At 40.3% G+C, this 19,782-nt stretch overlaps 1 pseudogene; it reads left to right on the forward strand.

Moving 5' to 3' along the window:
* The first annotated feature begins 7,415 nt into the window (after nt 1-7,415).
* Nucleotides 7,416-10,139, forward strand: LOC119532540 (annotated as a pseudogene).
* The last annotated feature ends 9,643 nt before the right edge of the window (nt 10,140-19,782 follow it).

Below are 19,782 nucleotides of genomic sequence, written 5' to 3' on the forward strand. Positions count from 1 at the left end.
AGAAGTTCTAGCCAGAGCAATTTGAAAAGACAAAGAAATAAAAGGCATCCAAATTGGAAATGAAGAAGTAAAATTGTCATTATTTGCACATGACATGATGTTATATTTGAAAAACCCTGAGAAATCGACAACACAGCTACCTGAGATAATATACAAATTCAGCAGACTTGCAGGATACAAGATGAATGCACAGAAGTCAGTAATGTTCTTATACACTAGAAATGACCTAACTGAAAAAGACACTCAAAAAAAAATTCCATTCTCAAAAGCAATTAAAAAAATCAAGTACCTAGGAATAAACTTAACCAAGGATGTAAAAGACCTCTAAAAGGAAATCACAGAACCACTAAAAGAAATAAAAGGGGACTGAAAGAGATGGAAAGATATTCCTTGTCCATAGATAGGAAGGTTAAACATCGTTATGATGTCAATCCTACCTAACATATCTACAGATTTAATGGATTTCCAATCAAACTTGCAACAACCTACTTTGTAGACTTGGAAAAGCTAGTTATCAAATTTATTTGGAAGGGAAAGATGCCTCGAATTGCTAAAAACATTCTAACAAAGAAGAACGAAGTGGGAAGACTTACACTTCCTGACTCTGAAGATTACTATAAAGCTACAGCAGTCAAAACAGCATGGTGTTGGCACAAAGAAAGACATACTGATCAATGGTATCGAATAGAGAATTTGGAAATAGACTCCCAGATCTATGGTCGACTGATTTTTTATAAGGCCCCCAAATCCAGTGAACTGGGACAGAACAGTCTTTTCAAAAAACAGGGCTGAGAGAACTGGACATCCATATGCAAAGGAATGAAAGAGGACCCCTACCTCACACACTACAGAAAAATTAACCCAAAGTGGGTCAAAGACCTCAATATAGAAGACAGTACCCTTAAACTCCCAGAATATGTAATATTAGGAGGTTGCTTCTTGGACCTTACACCCTAACCACAAGCAACAAAAGACAAAATAGATAAATGGGAACTCCTCAAAATTAAAAGGTTCTGTATCTCAAAGAAATTTGTCAAAAAGTGAAGAGGCAGCCAACTCAATGGGAAAAAAATATTTGGAAACAATGTATCTGACAAAAGACTGGTATCTTACATATAAAACGAAATTCTACAACTCAACAACAATAGTACAGACAGTTCAATTATAAAATGGGAAAAAGATATGAAAAGACATTTTTCTGAAGAGGAAATACAAATGGCTAAAAAACACACACAAAAAAATGTTCATCTTCACTAGCTATAGGGAGATGCAAATTAGGACCACAATGAGATATCATCTCACACCAATTAGAATGGCTGCCATTAAACAAACAGGAAACTAAAAATGCTGGAGAAATTGGAACTGTTATTCATTGTCAGTGGGACTGTATAATGGTACAGCCATTCTGGAAGACAGTCTGGAGGTTCCTTAGAAAACTAGATATTGAGTTACCCTATGATCCAACAATTTCACTTCTCGGTATATACCTGGAAGATCTGAAAGCAGTAACATGAAAAGATATTTGCACGCTGATGTTCATAGCAGCATTGTTCTAGTGTGCTAATGCTGCTGGAACGCAAAACACCAGAAATGGACTGGCTTTTATAAAAGGGGGTTTATATGGTTACACAGTTACAGTCTTAAGGCCAAGAAAGTGTCCAAGGTAACACATCAGCAATTGGGTACCTTCACTGGAGGATGGTAAATGGTGTCCAGAAAACCTCTGTTAGCTGGGAAGGACCAGTTCCAAAGTTCTGGTTTCAAAATGGCTTTCTCCCAGGACATTCCCCTCTAGGCTGCAGTTCCTCAAAAATGTCATTCTTAGTTGCACTTGGGGTATTTGTCCTCTCTTAGCTTCTCCAGAGCAAGAGTCTGCTTTCAACAGCCTTCTTCAGACTCTCTCTCATCTGCAGCCCCTGTGCTTTCTTCAAAGTGTCCCACTTGACTGTAGCTCCTCTTCAAAATGTCACTCTCAGCTGCACTGAGTTCCCTCTGCCCGTCAGTTCATTTATATGGCTCCACTAATCAAGGCCCACCCTGAATGGGTGGGGCCACACCTCCATGGAAATGATCTCATCAGTGTTATCACCTACAGTTGGGTGGGATATATTTCCATGCAAACAACCTAATCCAAACGTTCCAATTTAATCCCCACTAATATGGCTGCCCCACAAGATTGCATCAAAGAATGCAGCTTTTTCTGGGGGACAAAATACAGACAAACTGGCACAAGCATTATTCACAATTGCCAAGAGATGGAAATAATCCAAATGTCCTTCAACAGAAGAGTGGATAAACAAAATGTGGTATGTACACATGATGGAATACTATGCAGCAGTAAGAAGGAACGAGGTTGTGAAACATGACAACATGGATGAACCCTGAAGACATAACGCTGAGTGAAATAAGCCAGGCATAAAAAGAGAGATATTGTATGTTACCACTTATATGAACTCTGTGAAAAATGTAAAATAAATATTATACATTGTAGAATGTAGGGGACACAGAGATAGCAACTAGTGAAGGGGGAACGATAATCTACTAAGAACAGATAAACTATTGAGGGTAATCTATCTCAATGTTACGGGAATGCTCAGGAATGATTGTGGTTTGCAAATTTTCTTGAATATGGTAAAATCATTTGGAAGCAATGTAGTTATTTTAGGTTATTTGTTTTTCTTATTCCTTTGTTCTGTTAAGAGTTTGTTAATTTTCTTGGGGTACGGTAGGGACATGTTGGAAGCAATAGAGTTATTTTAGGTTATTTGTTTTTCTTAATCCTTTGTTTTGTTTTGTTTGAATTGTTTTTTAATTTTTTGATAAAGTAAAAAAAAAGCTATTGCATTAAAAAAATTAGCTTCAATGTAGTTATTTTAGGATATCTGGTTTTTCTTATACATTTGTTTGATTATGGTTTGTTAATTTTCTTGGGGTATGGTAGGAACATGTTGGAAGCAAAGTAGTTATTTTAGGTTATTTGTTATTCTTAACCTTTTGCTTTGTTTTGTTTGAAATGTGTGTTTTGTAGTTTGTTTGATGTTTTAATTTTTTGATAAATAAAGGTAAAAAAATTAAGAGCTTTTGTACCTCAAAGGAATTCGTCAAAAAGGTAAAAAGAGCCAACTCAATGGGAGAAAATATTTGGAAACCATGTATCTGATACGAGACTGGTGTCCTGCATAAATAAAGAAATCCTACAACTCACCAACAATAGTACAAACAGCCAATTATAAAATGAGCAAAAGATATGAAAAGACATTTTTCTGAAGAGGAAATACACATAGCTAAAAAACACATGAAAACATGCTCATTTTCACTAGCTACTAGGGAGATACAGACAAGACCACACTGAGATATCATTTCACACCACTTAAAATGGCTGCCATTAAAAAACAGGAAACTAAAAATGCTGGAGAGGATTTGGAGAAATGGGAACTCTTACTCATTGCTGGTGGGACTGTATAATGGTACAACCACTCTGGAAGACAGTCTGGCAGTTCCTCAGAAAACCAGATATCAAGTTACCCTTCAATCTAGCAATTTCACTTCTCAGTATATACCCAAAAGATCTGAAAGCAGTGACACAAATGGATATTTGCACACCGATGTTCATAGCAGCATTGTTTGCAACTGCCAAGAGATAGAAACAATCCAAATGTCCCTCAAGAGACGAATGGATAAACAAAATGTGGTATATGCACACGATGGAATACTATGCAGCAGTAAGAAGGAACCAGTTTGTGAGACATATGACAACCTGGATGAATCATGAAGACATAATGCTGAAATAAGCCAGACAAAAAAAGAGAGATACTATGTTAACAGTAGTGCGAACTGCGAAAAATGCAAACTAAGTGTCTCATAATGTGGAATATAGGGGACCCAAAGATAGTCAGATGCTAGAAAAGAGGGAACGATAATCTAATAAATACAGATATGATAATGAAGGTGATCTTAATGGTATGGGAAGGGTCAGATGTGACTAAGGTTCGTTAATGGGATTATAAGTATTAGTGATGCACTGAAGGCGAACATGCTTATAAATGGTTGTCTTAAAAGCAAGTAACCCACAGAGTAGCACCACAAACCTAAATATTTGCCAGCATATTATACTCAAAGTATGACACTAGTGCATACTTTAACAACAGAGTGGTATGGAAAAACTACCCATTACATATTAAAGACTATATTTAATAGGAATATCTTACCAACTCTACACTAATACTAGGGATGAACAATTAGCAGCTGATAAGAGCTCTGGGATGAATTATGTTATGATAATTGTTTAAAGTTGAGAGTGATGATGATTGTATAACTAAGTGAAGATAATGTAAGAAACTGACCATTTATCCTGGATAGAATATGTATTAAGTCACGTTAGAAACACACTACTTAATAAATCAAGCCCTCAACTTAAGGCCTGCTCTTGTGAAACTCAGGGTTGTAAATAGGAGGCTGAGCCCTCCTATAATTATGCCTAAGAGGCACCTCCAAAGAACCTCTTTTGTTGCTCAGATGTGGTCTTTCTCTCTCTCTGCCCAACTCAGCAAATAAATTCATTAACCTCCTTCCCACGAGGGACATGACTCCCAGGGGAATGAATCTCCCTGGCGACGTGGGACATGACACCCTACTTGACCAAAAGGGGGAAAAAAGAAAGGTAACAATAGCTTCACTAGCTATTAGAGAGATGCAAATTAAGACCACAATGAGATACCATCTCACACCAATTAGAATGGCTGTCATTAAACAAACAGGAAACTACAAACACTGGAGAGGATGTGGGGAAACTGGAACTCTCATTCATTGTTGGTGGGACTGCATAATGGTTCAGTCACTCTGGAAGACAGTCTGGCAGTTCCTCATAAAACTAGATATAGAGTTACCCGTCAATCCAGCAATTGCACTTCTCGGTATATACCCGGAAGATCGGAAAGCAGTGACATGAACAGATATCTGCACGCCAATGTTCATAGCAGCATTATTCACAATTGCCAAGAGATGGAAACAACCCAAATGTCCTTCAACAGATGAGTGGATAAATAAAATGTGGTATATACACACGATGGAATACTATGCGGCAGTAAGAAGGAACGATCTCGTGAAACATATGACAACATGGATGAACCTTGAAGACATAATACTGAGCAAAATAAGCCAGGCACAGAAAGAGAAATATTATATGCTACCACTAATGTGAACTTTGAAAAATGTAAAACAAATGGTTTATAATGTAGAATGCAATAGAGAGCAATTAAGGAAGGGGGAACAATAATCCAAGAAGAACAGATAAGCTATTTAACGTTCTGGGGATGCCCAGGAATGACTACGGTTTGTTAATTTCTGGTGGGTATGGTAGGAACAAGTTCACAGAAATGCTCCTGCATTAGATTATTTTCTTGGGGTAGAGTAGGAACATGTTGGAAGTAAAGTAGTTATTTTAGGTTAGTTGTCTTTTTCTTATTCCTTTGCTTTGGTCTGTTTGAAATGTTTTGTTTTTTTATTGTTTTTTTCTTATTTTTGTGAGATAGTTAATAGTTAATCTTAAAAAATTAAAAATCCATGAAATGAAACAATGAATATGCAGAGCAGAAAAAAAAAAGAGAAGAAGAAAGGTAACAAGCTAAGGTCACAGTGGCTGGAAGATCCCAAATAGAGTCGAGAAGCTATCCTGGACGTTTCTCTTATGCAGGCTCCAGTCAGACATCCCAAATGGCCACTGTATGCTATGCCCTTACCAAAAGTAGTCCCCAAATACCTAGGTCCCTTTCTGAGATTCTATAAAATATTCACTCCCTAAGTTTATCTCTTAGAAACTTAAATCCACCAGTGTTTCTATGCCAGACAAGTCCTAAAACCCAGAGGCAACAGCTTCTTTACGAACAACAATCAGATGCAGCCCCCTTCCCCATACAGTTGACACCCCCTTTCAACACAAACAAGTCAGGGCACTCACTGCCTAGATACCCCTGAAGACGGAGAAAGATTAAGTGAGAGGAAGGGGTAACAACAAACAAGGTAAGATTTAACAAAGTCTATGAATACTGAAACTCTTTATAATTATTGTGTGTGTGTGTATATATATATATGTATATATATATATAGGATGCTGGGGTGTTGAATGACATGGTGGACAGTAGCCTATAGCATCCTTTGGAATTTGCTCTCTAGCTGCTGGCTGAATTGCGCCTTGAAGGTCATCACCTTTCTGTATATACCTTGTATTGCATAGTAGGGAAGAGACTGAGACTGTGGAACTGTGACCCATAACAGTTTTGAAATTACCTACATAACTGCTTGTTGAGCTGTACATCGAGAGTTGACTGCTTTCCATTTATATGTTATATTTTACAATAATGGAAATGGCAGAAGTTGTGGAACTGTGACCCACGACATTCTTTGAAATTTGGTAACTACTTGTGAAACCATACTTTGAAGTTTATCACTGTTACGTATCTACGTTAAAGTTCACAATAAAAAAAAATTTTAATTAAAAAAAAAACAAGAAACAAAAATAAAATAAAATAAGAGCAATACTGTTCTGTCCATTAATAACAGGGAAATTTTTTGTAGCATTAAGTCGGGGTGGGTGGTCCACGGGATCTTTTATCAGAGTAACTCAAGGAAATAAAGTGCACAAAAGTATGAAAAGCTCACTCCAAAGCTACACAAGAGGTCTCTTTAGGTCCTTTCTCCGCCTCCAAGAAAAAAATTTACTGAGGACAGATTTCAAAGTTGCACTTGACTCTACTGAGGCTTGAAGCAAGCCACAAAAACTTGACCCCCAGTCTGGGCGAGGCCAACAAGAGGAGCTTAAAAAAAGTAAACAAAGCAAGCAACCAAGAAACACCCACCCTGAAGCGGGACATGGGAATGGGGGCGGGAAGAAGGCACTACTCCAGGCTGGGGTGCACGTGCCCTCGGCCGGCTCTAAAGGGGCAGCAAGTGTGCCTGCTCACCGACCGCGCCTCTTTATTCCCGCCAGCAGACGGACGGCCTAACAGCAGTCAGCTGGGCCACGGTGCCTGGGGCAGGAGGGTAAAGAAGTGGAGCCAGGAGCGGCCACCTCCCCTGACGCTCGGCTTCCTGGAGGAGCCGGGACAAGCGCCCGGGAAAGGGCTCCTTGAGGCACAGGGGTAGCCGCCAGCACAGACGAGGCGAGGAGGGCGCAGCTGAGGTGCCCCTGGAGTGGACGCCGGCCCGCACCTGCTCCCCGCACGCCGGGCCCGGGCCTCACCTACCTCCCGCAGGCCGGGGCCGCGGGGTCGGCCTCGGGGGCCACTCCCTTGCATGGTGCGTCCTCCCGGGCCGCCTCGGCCGGCAAGGCGGGCGGGGAGCCCAGGAACTCCACATCCGTGACCGTCTTGCCGATGGTGAACCAGTCGTTGATCTGGTCGAGGGTGAGCTTGCGCAGCATGGCCGCCACCCAGCCCGCCCGACGCCGCCTCAACCGCCGGACTCCGCGCGGCAACCCGCAAACGACAGTTCTCTCGGCCCCGCCCCCGCCCCGGGTCCTCCAATCAGGACTCTGACCAGGCGCGTGCGACCCACGAGCCTCCGCGGCCTCGTGCCGTCAAGCCCCGCCCCGCCGCGCTAGGCCTGCCGGGAGCCACTGGCCGCCGACGCCTGGCGTGGCCGAGGCCCGGGCGCTGGGCTTCCACTTCCGGTCTGGAACGTGGGGCTGCAGCGCGGTTCCGGCCGTTTTGAGGCTCGTGTTTCCTCTGGAGGGGGTGGTGGGTGGTCAGCAAGAAAATGGCCTTGAAGCTCTCTTGGGCCTCTCCTTTGAGGGTTCCTCGGTCAGAGGCTTGCGCCCCCAGGCAGACGAGAAACAGGCGTTTACGGAGCACCTGCTGTGTGCCTGACCCCGTGCAGGCCGCGGAGTTCTGCGGTGAAGGAGCTCAGGCTGCGGGACGTGGAGACAGACCCGAGAAGATGTTTGGGTTCGTGTTGTATTTAGAGGGGAACTACAGTGGACTGCTAAACTGGACTTCCTTGCACCTTACCTGGGGGGAGAGGGGCAAGGAGAAGGTCAGGGGAGGCTTCTTGGAGAAAGGGGCACCTAAGTGGATGCCAGAAGGACAACCAGTAATGAGTCAGGGGAAGGGGCTCGGATAATAGGGGAAGATACCCGTGGGTGAGGCCTGAAGGCAAGCTGCCCTAATGCCTGAGTTGAGGAACTGACCGACGTTCTCGGGGGTTGAGCAGAACTAGACCAAATTCGCCGTCTGCATCTCAGGCAGCAGTATCCTGCACACAGCTGGTCAGAAGACAGGTGTAGGTGAGAGGCACAGATGTGGAGATCGCTAGCAAATGGATGGCAGTTAAAACCACAAGAGCCACTGACACCATCCAGGCCAAGCTCTGGAAGAGTGAGGAGAGAAAATAGAATCGGAGGAAACACCCTGAAAGAAGGGGCAGAGGAAAGAAACCGAGAAAGGTAAACAAGGGCTGGCAGGCAACAAGGGGGGCCAGAAGCATGGAGTTGGGACCAGGCTGCCTGCCCGCCTTCGTATCCCAATGCCCAGCCCCTGGCACTGTGTGTGTTCTGAGGAAAAACTGTTGAGTGAATGAATAGGGGCGTGAATTGCAAAGCAATGACCATCAGTGTGAAGTCCAGTGAAGGCCTAGAAAATGCCCCAAACAGTGGCAAATAAGGGTCAGTTTGACAACAATATGGGCAGGAGTCAGACTAGGCTAGGTTGAGCTGTTGGTGTGTCCTAAGGGCACCCAGTGCAGTACCAAAGAAAACAAGAGGTTTGGAACCAAATCCTGGCCCCACCACTAAATCATTTTGTGATCTCTGAGCCTCATATCCTGACTTACTCTTAAAATTACTAAGGTTTCCAAAAAGTGCCCACACATGCACATATGCTTTCAGACGAGAGAGAAATTTTGTTTTGTTTTTTTTCAATAAATTAGGAAAAAAGTAATCACAAAATCGTTGAAACGCTTAATATGTCAATCAATATTGTTTGGAAAATATTACAACTTCACACTTTATGTGAAAACTACAACATGGTTCTAAATTTCACAAAGTGTATTAAGGTAAAACACTTCAAACAACTCCAGAACTCACTGGCAAATTCATTTCAGCTAGTATATTACTGTTCTCACATGCCATCATCCTTTGTCAACGTCACAGGGAGATTTTGAATACATTTTAAGAGGGGTTGCTCTTTTTCTGAGGAGGGCTTGTTTCACACAAACCTTTTGTCTAGGGCATTTTCCATGTTCTCTGATTCTTTGGGTTACTCTGTTCTTCAGTCCTCTGCATTTACAGTTTAAGGGCACTGCCTTGATGCTTCTTGAGTTTGGAAACTGGTTGTTTGACCGCCATTTTCCAACTAAATGCTTGTCAACATTCTGTGTCGTCACGACTGAATGGCTTGAGCTTCCTTTGTTTGATTCAGTAATTCGCAGAATTTGACCCAGTTCATGTTGCATTTCTTTCCAGAGGTCGGAGTTAAAGGGACAGCCTGACATGGGGGCAGTTCTTCATAGGCTTGTAGATGTGGGGCCCAAGCACCTGGGAAGGCCGCCAAGGCAGCCTAAGCCTCCGTTTCCCTGGGAGGTTTTGCATGTCCGCGGTCTCTGGATGGCTTGCACTGCAAAGCTGCAGGAAATACCAACAGCTAAGAGCAATGGCGCCTGAAGCAGTGGGATGGCTACGGGGCCTGGAGCCATGGCCCAGCGCTCCTGCAGCAGTGCCTGCCACCCAACTGCAAGTCCGCCCGGTGGAGGGGGACGCAGCCCCGTGGGTGGAGTTTCAGAGAGGAGTCAAGATCTGCATGTGCTTTTTCAAGGGAGCTGATAAAGAACTTCTTCCCAAAATGGTTAATGAATTGTTAAATATGAAATTAAGTGAGACAGAAAATGGCAAGCATGTCTCTATATTAAATCTACCTGGCAACATTCTTATCCCTCAAGCCACCCTGGGGGGGGGGGTAGGTAAAAGGAAGAAACGTGCAGTATCACTCTAACTCTGGAAAAGAAGAAGGGATAGAACTTTATTCCCAATTTGTGACTCTGTGAAAAAGAATTAGCTGCTAACAGCAAGTGTGGTGAAGCTGGATTGTGGCGGAAGGGGCAGATGTTGGAGCTGGATACCAACGGGCCATACACACCTAATTGAGTTTTGAAAAAATAAAGTTAGTTTTTATAATTGTTTTCTGGTATAAAATGATCTGAACTGAAATTAGATTTTCTTCCTCTTCATCTTGAACACACTAGCATTTCCAGATTCTGCAGCATTTTCTGCCAAGGAAAAGCCTGGGTCCCACGTACTCACAACTCTGCAGCCTGCTAACTGGGTGACTTTGCCGCGTCACCTAAACTCTGGGTGTCAGTTGCCTGTCATCCTCCTTTCCCCCGACCCTTCCACTCAAAAATTTGAAAAGTGCTTTTGACTCATTGCATAGTCATCGTGAAAATGTTCTTAGAGAACTGTATTTAAAAGGTTTACATATATTTGTATTTAAAAGGTTTTAAATACAACTGTGTTTAAAAGTTTACATACATTTGAAATATTTTGCAATGAAGAGTTTTGTGCAATTAAGAAAAAGACATTTCTTACACTCTCAGATTTATGCAGTATGTAATGAAAATAACTACTTGTATTAAAATACAGCACAAACTGACCGTGACTTTGTCAATTTTGTTTTACTGTTTTAGTTTTCCACATTTTGAGTGAAATGTGGTTTACTATTCCTTTTAATAATATCTGTGAAATTTTAATATAAAAATGTTTTCATGCACTAAAATATTACTTTTCACAGACATCCAAGAGCTTTAAATTATTTTAGGAATTTTTACTTGAAATAGGAACAAGGTCTAAGGGATTAAAAGTTGTTTTTATTTAATATACAGATAGGTTAATATTCTGTTTCTTAACTTTTTACCAATGTCACGTATTTCTCATTTTATGTCTGGTTTTTAAAAGATACTGCTTCATGAAATTAGTGTTAATTCATAAACTTTTTAGAAAGTTCATTTCCTGTCAAATTATATTGCTACAAAAGGAAGAAAAGGGGGACACTTTGTACTGGAATTACTTGAAAACAAGTTGACTTGTTCATTTCCATTTTATCTATGTGATTTGGAGCCAGTGTTAATTTTTCTATTACTGATATGATAGACAATAAGTAGCGATTTCAAATGCAAGAGAGGAAGAAAGAGAATTTAAGAAATAGAATAAGTGAGTCAATAAGGTAATAGCCAATTTTTGCAAACTCCTCTGTCCTGGTTTTAAAAGATGTTTTTAAGAGTAAAAAAACAAAAAAATATTTATTACCAAAAAGATGAAGACATTAACTTGAATAAACATTTAAAGTAGCTACAAAAAAAGAGAGCAATGACAACTGACTGTTGGTGCCATTAAACAACACTGTCAGTAAAGCAGGAGAAGGTTTGCTCAGATAGTATCTTCCTGTCTTCTCCATCCTTCCCAGTGACAAAATGCAGTGTTCCACACTTTGAATAAATCTGGTGGGGTGGTCTTTTCTTTAAACATTTCTCTCTTTCTTTGAAGATTTTTTAAGGTGTTTTGTATTTGAAAGTAAAGACATTAAAATTCTATTGCTCTCAAGTCCAGTATATTTTTTTTTTTACATTTTTATTGCGAAATATCAACAGAAAAGTGAAAATGTTCAAAGTACAATTTAACAAGTAGCAAATTTCAAAGAATGTTATGGGTACAATTTCACCATTTCAGTTACTTCCTTCTAGCTGTGCTAATACCCTCAAGACTAAAAAATATAAATATTTATATAAGGATTCAGTATTCAAAATCCTTTGTTAAATCCGATCTTGTCTGTTGCTACCCCTCCCTCTCATTTGATCGTTGTCTCAATCTTCAGGGATATGTGGGCAGTGACCACCCTAATTTGTTCATATTGAAAAGGGGTATCGACATTATGGGCAAGGGGGATGCATCTGGTTGATGTTCTTGGAGAGGCTGTTACCTCTGGATTACGGGAATTATCAGGCATAGGAACACTCTGAGGGATTTAAGTTTCTGAAAAGTAAACTTAGTGAATACTTTTATAGACTTAGGTAGGGACCTGGTTATTCCTTAGGATTTTCAGGACTGTTGATTTGGGTTTGGCATACTGTGTCCATTTGGAATATCATTCTGGACCTTGCATAAGAGTAACCTCCAGGAAGTCTCTCAATTCTATTTAAAATCTCTTAGCCACTGAAACTTTATTTTGTTACCTTTCTTTTCCCCATTTTGGTCAAAAAGGCATTCTCAATCCCTTGATGCCAGGGCCAGGCTCATTTCTGAGAGTCATGTCCACATCGCCAGGGAGATTCATTCTGCTGGGAGTCATGTCCCACATAGGGGAGAGATTGATGAATTTATTTGCAGAGTTGCACTTTGAGTAAGGCCATATCTGAGCAACAAAAGAGGTTCTCTGGAGATGCCTCTTAGGCATAATTATAAGAAGGCTTAGCCTCCCCTTTACAGCCATAAGTTCCACAAGAACAAGCCTCAAGATCAAGGGCTTGACTTATTAAGTAGGGGGTTCCTAATTTCACGTAGCATATATTCTGTCTAAGATAAACAATACCTCACATTATCTTCATTTAGTTCTACAATCATTATTACTCTCAATTTTAAACAATTATTATAACCCAAAATACCCAAAGCTCTTATCAGCCCCTAGTTTTTTATCCCTAGTATTAGTGTGGTACTGCTAAGGTATTCATATTAAATATAGTCCATAATATGCAATAGGTAGTTTTTCCCATGTACCATTCTGTTGTTAACTCTTTGTACCAGTGTCATACCATAGAAGTAGATCATGCAAGCACTTATTTATATTTATAGTGCTAATCTGTGAGATGCTACCTTTAAACAACCCCTTTTCACCATGTTTACCATCAATGCAGCACTGATACTTATAATCCCATTAACTATCATCACCCCGTCCATTCCCATACCTTTAAGTTCACCCTCATTAACATGTCTGTACATATTAGGTAATCATTCCCGCTTCACTAGCTTCTATCTCTAGTTCCCCTATATTCTACATTATAAGACACTGATTTTACATTGTTCAGGGAGTTCATAGTAGTGGTAACAAACAATATCTCTCCTTTTGTGTCAGACTCATTTCACTCGGCATTATATCTTCAAGTTTCATCCATGTTGTCGTATGTTTCATGACTTCATTCCCTCTTAATGCTGCATAGTATTTCATTGTATGTATATACCACATTTTGTTTATCCACTTGTCTGTTGAAGGACACTCGGGTTGTTTCCACCTCTTGGCAATTGTGAACAATGCCACTATCAACATTGGTGTACAAATGTCTGTTTGTGCCCCTGCTTTCAGATCTTCTGGGTATATACCAAAAAGTGAAATTGCCAGATCATAAGGTAACTCAATATCTAGTTTTCTGAGGAACAGCCAAAACGTCTTCCACAGCAGCTGTACCATTATACATTCCCACCAGCAATGAATTAGAGTTCCCATTTCTCCACATCCTCTCCAGAATTTGTAGTGTCCTGTTTGTTTAATGGTAGCCATTCTTATTGGTGTGAGATGATATCTGTACTGGTTTATATATATTATGTCCCCCAGAAAAAGCCATGTTCTTTGATGCTATCTCGTGGGGACAGACACATTAGTGCGGATTAAGTTCAAATGTTTGGATTAGGGTGTTTCCATGGAGATGCGCCCCACCCAACTGTGGATGATGACTCTGTTTGGATAATTTCCATGGAGGTATTACCCCACCCATTCAGGGTGGGTCTAAATTAAATCACTGGAGCCATATAAATGAGCTGACAAACAGAAGGAACTCAGTGCAGCTGAGAGTGACATTTTGAAGAAGAGCTACAGCCAAGAGGGACACTTTGAAGAAAGCACAGGAGCTACAGATGAGAGACAGTTTGAAGACAGCCATTGAAAGCAGACTCTTGCTCCGGAGAAGCTAAGAGAGGACAAATGCCCCAAGAGCAACCGAGAGTGACATTTTGAAGAGGAGCTGTAGCCTAGAGAGGAACGTCCTTGGAGAAAGCCATTCTGAAACCAGAACTTCGGAGCAGACGCCAGCCACATGCCTTCCCAGCTAACAGAAGTTTTCCGGATGCCATTGGCCATCCTCCAGTGAAGGTACCCAATTGTTGATGCATTACCTTGGACACTTTATGGCCTTAAGACTTTAACTGTGTAACCAAATAAACCCCCTTTTTTAAAAGCCAATCCATTTCTGGTGTTTTGCATTCTGGCAGCATTAGCAAACTAGAACAATATCTCATTCTGGTTTTGATTTGCATCTCCCTAATAGCTAGGGAAGAGGAACATTTTTTCATGTGTTTTTTAGTCATTTGTATTACCTCTTCAGAAAAATCTTTTCATATCTTTTGCCCATTTTATAATTGAGCTATTTGTACTATTGTCATTGAGTTGTAGGATTTCTTTATATATGCTGGATATCAGTCTCTTATGTGATATATGGTTTCCAAAGATTTCCTCCCATTGAGGTGGCCGCCTCTTTACCATTCTGACAAAATGCTTTGAGGTACAAAAGCTTTTGATTTTGAGGAGTTCCCATTTATCTACTTTTTTCTTTCATTGCTTGTGCTTTGGGTGTAAAGTCTAAGAAGTTACCTCCTGTTACTAAGGCTTGAAGATGTTCCCCTACATTATGTTTTAGGAGTGTTATGGTACTGTCTCTTATATTGAGGTCTTTGATCCACTTTGACTTAATTTTTATATAGGCTGTGAGGTAAGGGTCCTGTTTCATTCCTTTGGATATGGATATCCAGTTTTCCCAGCCCCAGTTGATGAAGAGACTACTGTCCCAGTTCAGTGGATTTGGGGGCCTTATCAAAAATCAGTCAACCATAGATCTGAGGGTCTATTTCCAAACTCTCGACTCGATTCCATTGATCAGTATTCTGGTTTGCTAATGCTGCTGTTTTGCAAAACACCAGAAATGGATTGGCTTTTATAAAGGGGGTTATTTGCTTACAAGGTTACAGTCTTAAGGCCATAAAGTGTCCAAAGTAAGGCATCAACAATAGGGTACCTTCACTGGAGGATGGCCAATGGTGTCCGGAAAACCTCTGTTGGCTGGGAAGGCACATGACTGGTGTCTGGTTGCTCCTAGGTTGTGTTTCAAAATGGCGTTCTCCAAAATGTCTCTTGGTCAGCTTCTCGGGGCAGACTCTGGGCTTCTACCTCCAAAGCATCAACAAAACTCTGCTCAATGGCCATCTTCAAAATGTGTCTCTCAGCTGCAGCTCTTCTTCAAAACGTCACTCTCAATTGCTCTGAGTTCCCTCTGTGAGCTCTTTTTTATAAAAGACTCCAGTGAACTAATCAAGACCCACCCTGAGTAGGTGGGGCCACATTTCCACGGAAACATTCAATCAAGAGGTCACACCCTAATCAAAGGTGTCACTCACAGTTGCATGGGTCATATATCCATGGAAACACTCAACCAGAAGGTTCCAACCTAATCAACACTAAAATGTCTGCCCCCACAAGACTGCATTAAAGAATATGGCTTTTTCTAGGGGACATAATATATACAAACCAGCACAATCAGTATGTCTATCATTGTGCCAATACCATGGTGTTTTGACCACTGTAGTTTTACAATAGGCTTTAAAGTCAGGAAGTGTAAGCTCTCCCACTTTGTTCTTCTTTTTTAGGATGTTTTTGGCAATTTGAGAACCCTTTCCCTTCCAAATAACTTTGATAACTATCTTTTCTAAGTCTGCAAAGTAGGTTGTTGGAATTTGGATTGCAATTGAGATGAATCTGTAGATCAGTTTGGGTAGAATTGACAGCTTAATGATGTTTAGCCTCCCTATCCATGAATATGGAATATCTTTCCACCTATTTAGTTCCTCTCTGATTTCTTTTAAGTTTTGTCATTTTCTGTGTAGTGGCGTTTTCCATCCTTGTTTGAGGTTATTCCTAAGTACTTGATTGTTTCATTGCTATTGTGAATGGAATTTTTTTTATGAATGCCTATTCAGTTAGGTCATTTCTAGTGCATTAATTTTGTGTCCCACCACTTTGCACATTAATTTTGTATCCCACAACTTTGCTGAATTTGTTCATTAGCTCAAGTATCTGTGTCATCGATTTCTCAGGATTCTCTAAATATAAGATCATGTCATCTGAAAATAATGACAGTTTTACTTCCTCCTTTCCAATCTGGTTGCATTTTATTTCTTTGTCTTGCTGGATTGCTCTGGCTAGAACTTCTACCACAATGTTGAATAATAATGGTGTAAGTGTGCATCCTTGTCTCATTCCTGATCTTAGAGGGAAGGCTTTCAGTCTCTCATCATTGAGTACTATGCTAGGTGTGAGTTTTTAATATATGCCCTTTATCATATTGAGGAACTTTCCTTCAATTCCTTCCTTTTGAAGTGATTTTATAAAAAAAAAAGTTGCTGAATTTTGTTGAATGCTTTTTCAGCATCTATTGAGATGATCATTTGATTTTTCCCTTTCAATTTGTTAGTGGGTGTATTGCATTCGTTTTCTTATGTTGAACCACCCTTGCATGCCTGGGATGAACCCCACTTGGTCATGATGTATGATTCTTTTAATTAGTGTCTTTGGATTCAATTTGCAAGTATTTTGTTGAGAATTTTTGCATCTATATTCATTAAAGAGATTGGCCTGTAGTTTTCCTTTCTTGTAGCATCTTTATTTGGTTTTGGTATTAGAGTGATGTTAGCTTCATAAAATTAGTTAGGTAGTGTTCCTTTCTCTTCAATTTTTTGGAAGAGTTTGAGCAGGAACGGTGTCAGTTCTTTTTGGAAAGTTTGGTAAAATTCCCCTGTGAAACCATCTGGCCCAGGGCTTTTATTTGTAGGAAACTTTTTGATGACTGATTGGATCTCTTTACTTGTGATTGATTTGTTGAGGTCTTCTATTTCTTCCCGGGTCTGAACAGGCTGTTCATGTGTTTTCAGGAAATTATCCATTTCCTCTAAATTGTCTAGTTTGTTGGGGAACAGTTGTTCATAGTAACCACTTAGGATTTTTTTAATTTCCTCAGGATCCATAGCAATGTCCCCCCTCTCATTTCTGATTTTGTTTATTTGGGTCTTCTCCATTTTTTTACTTTGCCAGTCAATCTTGGGTTTGTCAATCTTGTTGATCTTCTCAAAGAACAAACATTTGGTTTTATTTATTCTCTCTACTGTTTTTGTTGTTGTTGTTGTTGTCGTTGTTGTTGTTGTTGTTCTCCAGCTCATTTATTTCTGCTTTATTTCTTTTTATTTCTTTTCTTCAACTTGCTTTAGGGTTAATTTGCTGATCATTCTCTGGCTTCTTCTGTTGTCCCATTAGGTCTTTGACTTTAGCTCTTTCTTCCTTTTTAATATATGCATTCAGAACTGTAAATTTCCCCCTTAACACCACCTTTGCTGCATCCCATAGGTTTTGAGATGTGGTATTCTCATTTTCATTCATCTCCAGATATTTACCGATTTCTGTTGCAATTACTTCTTTGACCCACTGATTATTTAGGAGTGTGTCAACCTCCACATGTTTGTGAATGTTCTGATTCTTTGGTGGTTATTGATTTCTAGTTGCATCCCATTATGATCAGAGAATGTGCTTTGAATTATTGAAATCTTTTTAAGTTTGTTGAGGCTTGTTTTGTGCCCCAGCATATGATCTAACCTGGAGAAAGTACCATGAACTCTAGAGAAGAATGTATATCCTGGTAATTTAGGATGTAATGCTCTATATCTGTCTGTTAAGTCTCACTCATTTATCACATTGTTTAGGTTCTCAATTTCTTCATTGGTCCTCTAATTGTCCCATCTATAGAAGAGAGTGGTGTATTGAAATCTCCTACTATTATTGTAGAAATATCTACTGCTCCCTTCAGTTTTGTTAATGTTTGTCTCATGTACTTTGGAGCACCTTGATTGGATGCATAAACATTTATGATTGTTAGGTCTTCTTGATGAATTATCCCTTTTATAAATATATAGTGTCTTTGTCTTTCATGGCATTTTTCCATGTAAAGCCTGTTTCGTCTGATATTAGTATTACTACTCCCAGTTTCCTTTGGCTGCAGCTTGCATGGAATATTTTTTTCTGTCCTTTCACTTTGAGTCTTTTTGTGTTTCTGGATCTAAGATGAGTCTCTTGTAAACAGCATATCAATGGGTCATATTTTTTAATCCATTCTCCCAATCTGTGTCTTTTAATTGGGAAGTTTAATACATTCACATTTAATGTTATTACTGTGAAGGCAGTTCTTGAACCAACCATCTTATCCTTTGGTTTTTATTTGTCAGATCTATTTTCCCCCTCTCTCTTTTTTTCCTTTAAGTTACCCTTACTAATACTCTTCAGTTCTGTGCTCTTCTCCAGACTTCTCTCTCCTTTTTTTTTCTCAGCCAGTAGAATTCCCTTTAATATTTCTTTCAGGGCAGGTCTCTTGTTAACAACCTCTCGGCATTTATTTGTCTGTGAAAATTTTAGATTCTCTCTCAATTTTGAGGGGGAACTTTGCTGGATAAAGAATTCTGGCTGGCAATTTTTCTCTTTCAGAATCTTAAGTATGTCATACCACTGCCTTCTCACTTCTATGGTGCCCACTGAGTAGTCAGTACTTAGTCTTATGTTGTTTCTCTTGTATTTGGTGAATCACTTCTCTCTTGCTGCTTTTCAGACTCTCTCTTTCTCTTCAACATTTGACAATCTGATTAGGATGTGTCTCAGAGTGGGTCTATTTGGATTTACTCTACTTGGAATTCATTGGGCTTCTTTGATTTGCATATTTATGTCTTTTATAAGGGCTGGAAAGTTTCCCCCAACTATCTCCTCAAATACTCTTCCTAGCCCTTTACTGTTCTCCTTCTGGGACACCAATGATTCTTATATTTTTGCACTTCATGTTGTCCATCATTTCCCTGAGATCCATTTCAAATTTTTCCATTTTTTTTCACCATTTGTTCTTTTGTGCATTCTCCATCAATTGCCTTGTCCTCCAGTTTACTTATTCTTTCTTCTGCTTCTTCAGATCTGCTGTTATGTGTCTCTAGTATATTTTTAACTTGATCAACAGTCTCTTTTATTTCATACCTTCTGCTATTTTTTTATTTATTCTTTCAAATTCTTCTTTATGCTCTTCTAGATTCTTTTTGATGCTACGTCTTTAGGCAACCCATTGAAATGGTTTTGGAAATTTGTGTGTACTTCTTTGATCAATTGCTCCAAGTTCTGTGTCTCCTTTTGCTTTTCAATTTGGTTGTTTGGCTTGTCCATATGTTCTTGGACCTTCATATGATTTTTGATTCATGTTGACTTTGGGGCATTTGCTGATCTTGATAAGGTTATTTTGGGGAAATGCAGGATTATTTGAATGTATATAAATGCAGGGCTACAGCTTGCTGGAGGGCACTTTCCCTGTCTTCCCAGCAGATAGCACTCTTGAGCCACCTCTTACTCTCAAGCCAGCTCTCCCCCAACTTTGCCTGTGCACTAGGCGAGGTCCAACCCAGGTGGAAATCTAAACAGTGCACCTGTTCTCCATGTGCACTGGGGACTGCCAGCCCTGGGAGTGCAGTTAGGCAGGGAGTCCACTTGAGGGCACCGTGGGTCTAGTGATTCCCGGGCCTCCAAGTGGATCACTCCCAGGCTGTGGGGCTGTGCAGCTCACCCTCCAGTTCAGTCGTGCCCTGTTCCCAGCCTGATGCGCACCCACGGCCTCTGAGGTGTGGGAGGGGCTCCTGGCCCTTCCGTGTGGTGCCCTTGCCTACCATCTTGCCTGTACACCCCCTGGACT

This window comes from Choloepus didactylus, chromosome 4, assembly GCF_015220235.1.
Source record: "Choloepus didactylus isolate mChoDid1 chromosome 4, mChoDid1.pri, whole genome shotgun sequence".
Classification (NCBI taxonomy): Eukaryota; Metazoa; Chordata; class Mammalia; order Pilosa; family Megalonychidae; genus Choloepus; species Choloepus didactylus.